The 3,292-nt window shown below is 45.5% G+C and overlaps 1 protein-coding gene across 2 annotated transcripts in view; it reads left to right on the forward strand.

Moving 5' to 3' along the window:
• Positions 1 to 611: 611 nt before the first annotated feature.
• SMAD1 (SMAD family member 1) overlaps positions 612 to 3,292 on the forward strand; it is a 90,547-nt gene continuing 87,866 nt past the window's right edge. Inside the window, exon 1 of one of the 2 annotated variants that reach the window (XM_019522158.1) lies at positions 612 to 628. The gene's annotated coding sequence lies outside the window, so the exon portion shown is untranslated. Of the gene's footprint in view, positions 629 to 1,723; positions 1,826 to 3,292 lie in introns of those variants that run through there. The other variant, XM_019522156.1, reaches the window with a different exon arrangement.

Below are 3,292 nucleotides of genomic sequence, written 5' to 3' on the forward strand. Positions count from 1 at the left end.
CTAGACCCGGGCGCGGAGGAGGCAGCAGCAGCGCGGGGCGCCCCGGCTCGCGCTCTGGTAACCGCGGGGCGTGCGCTGCTGGGCGGGGAGGGGGGGGAGCGCGGCTGCACTTCGCCTGACCGCTTCGCCTCCTGCTCCTCCCCGACCATGCCGGGATGCCTCTGTAAGGGCCCGCCGCCGCTCCGGGTTTCCGCCGAGCTGCCTTTGTTGGGAGGAGGCCGGGAGCTGTCTCTCCTCCTCCTCCTCCTTTGGACGCCTCGCCTCTTGCCCTGGCCTCATTATGGGGAAGTTGTGGGCAGCGCCACTGCCCTCCTTTTGTTTTGATTTGGGGCGAAAACCTTTTTCTCCTCTTCTTTCCCCTCAGCTTGGCCCGCCTCGGGGGTGGGGGGTGTTGTTTCTCGCTTTTTCTCTTTCCTCCTTCTCTTCCCTCCCCCCTCCACAAGGAATCCGTGCTTCGAGGTCAAGGCGAGTTCACTCACAAAATGCTTCTCCTTCAGCAGGGCTGGATGCAGAGGGGTTTTCTCTCCTCCCTAGAGCTTTTTTTTTTTCTCTGCTTTTGATTTGCTGGTGCTTCACAAGATGATGAGACTTGCCAGTCTTTCATCTTCTCTCCCTGCCTCACCCTCAGGTTTTTATTCAAGTTTCTGGGCATGCAAGCGGTCAGTCATGCACTCTTGCCAGCACAAATCCTGCTGGATTTAGCCACGTGCGAGATGGGGGGTGGGAGGCTAGGGTTCAGTCAGGAGTGCTGTGTTCCTCCCTTTGATACTGGTTTATCATCTGGAGGCAATGTATGGATTGGCTTTTGTAACTTGCTTAATACCATACATGAGTATTTTTTGCTTAGTTGTAGGCAGAGACTTTATTTAAGTTTATTTGGGGGGAGGCAGGGGAGAATAGATGCTGTGCCTGAGAACGGATGCGACTTGGGGGAACACTTGAGTGTCACGGCTCTTAATTTTCAATTTCCCCACCCCCCTTTTTCTTTCCCCTGCTCCCCCACCTTTATCAACTAGAACAATAACAAATAGAAAAGATCACTGCTCAACTTTACTCCTAGCCATGTGCTTAGTTTACTGGAGGATAATTCAGGGGATCTGGCATCTTTAGAAAATTGCATTTTAAAGAGAGGCTGTGCTTCAAGCAGGTTGTGGCTGAAGCTCTGTCTTCCTTGATTTGCTTCTTCCCTGAGTGTAAAACATAGCTGGATTGTGGGACTTCTGAATATCATACAGTGTAGGGCTCAGAACAGGCTCACCAAGCTGCAGAGACTACTTTTTTTTCCTTCTGTACCTGTGCCTCTGATTGTGGTAGTTTTTTCATGTGGCCAAGTGCCTGCACCTTACTGTGTCAATGAATGAGAATCGTGTGAAGGAACTTGCTGTGTTACAATTGATTTTAGTCTAGTCTATAGTGCATTAAATTTATGGGAGGTTTGCTTCCAGTTAAAACTGACAGCATAAAAATAAATCCATCTGAGCTGGAGATCTGTGTAGGGCAGTCGGTATAAGATTCTCCATGCACATTGGCATAATAAATATTATGTACTTGTTTTTTATTTTTTTGTTGACTCCTACAGTAATTGATTTCAGGCTTTCTTTATGCTAAATTAAACTTAACCTGTTTATTGGATATTCCTGTGATGGTGTTCAGGCTCTAATCCTGCAATTCATCTTGCACTGTAACTAGGGGTTTGAGAGGGACTTCTCAGGACTTGGCTGATTTGGGAGCCTTCTACCGCCTCCAGAGAGGATCAGTTCGAGGAAGCTCAGGTTACCCTAAACGGATTTGTCCTTGCTTTAGTTTTTACCCTTTCCTCCACTAGGTATGTAATCAAATACATTTTTCCCCCTCTCTCTTCTCCCTCTCTACTTGCCATTTTTATGTACCCTTGAAGATCTGATGATCTCATGTATTTAAGAAAACTGATGGGATAAACTGAGGGTTGAGGTTCCCTAGTTTCTGTGTTAATATTTGATAGTTAATATTAACATAGAAAACTGATAAATTACTAGCATTTGAATTCAAATTATGTAATCCAGGCATAGTGAATAACATAATGAGGTGATACCAAGGTGGCTAAAACTGATGCTGCTTCTGTTGTTAACTACTAGTTTTTTATTATTTTTGTACTAAAATCTGAGTCAAGAGGTGCATGTTAAAAACAAATGTAGAATTCAAAATTTAAAAAAGCTGAAAACATTAGTCATATTTAACAGAGTAGGCGGGTCTGTGAAGTCCAAGTTGTGTGCATATATAAAAGCTCTCGCTTGTGTAGCCTTACAAGGCTAATGGAGGCATCATCTAGGCTTTATAAATAATGTAAGTTGTGTATAATGTGGAGTCCCCTGAGACTGCAGAGAGAGCATCATTACCAGCCTTTTCAACCTGCTGGAGATCTTAAATTGATTTACAGCACTGTACTGGTGCAAAATGATACATCAGGATGACATGGGGTCAACCTGTAAAAGTCTATGATGTGAGCCTATTAGTTCAGTCATCATAATTAAACCATATTATGAGGGCAGCAAAGCAGGCGTCTGTGGCGTAGTCCATTATGCTTCAAATATGGGTGGTGCAGTAGTTAAATAAAGAAAGCAACGTATGTACAGTTTGCAAGATGTGAAGAGGATTTGAAACTGGCACTTAGAGCCTGAAGAAGAGAAATGTGTGAATATGTGCAGCTTGATTGTTGACCTCTTTCTGCAATGGTTATTAGCTGAAATAACAGAATTGTATAAACAGCATGTCTTTTGTGGGGGAATTTTAACTAAATTGTATTAATCATTTTCTGACCTGAAAAAATGATCAAGTCTTTTCAGACTGGCTACATAGTCTAACAACAAAGTGAAGAAAGCAGGCAAACATATCATTAATCTTTTTTTCTCCTGCATACTAGTGATCTTCCTTCTAATAAGAGGACTAACCAGAGGTGTTCAAATGCTTTGTAGAACTGAGCTGGACAATCTATGGTATCTTGGTTATATTTTGAATAGGGGTGCACTGATAGAGAATTTTTGGGCCAATACCGATGGCTGATTTTTAATCTGTGCTGGGGGGCATGGCTGCAGCCGCCCCAAAATTTGCCTTAGCCCCTCTCCCAGTGCTGCCATTGCCCACCCTTTGCACAGCCTGGGCCAGCCCCCCTGTCAGGAAGAGCCCAGCACCACCTCAGTCCCAGCTCTCAGTGGCAGCTTGCCTTTGTCCTGTGTGCGGATCCAGGGGCATGTCCCGCCCCCCCCAATGCCCTCACAGGGGGTGTACAGCAGCAGAAGTCGCTGTCCCCCCTCCC

The sequence above is a fragment of the Gavialis gangeticus genome, unplaced genomic scaffold (genome assembly GCF_001723915.1).
Source record: "Gavialis gangeticus isolate Ggan-Ray unplaced genomic scaffold, GavGan_comp1, whole genome shotgun sequence".
In the NCBI taxonomy this organism is placed as follows: Eukaryota; Metazoa; Chordata; order Crocodylia; family Gavialidae; genus Gavialis; species Gavialis gangeticus.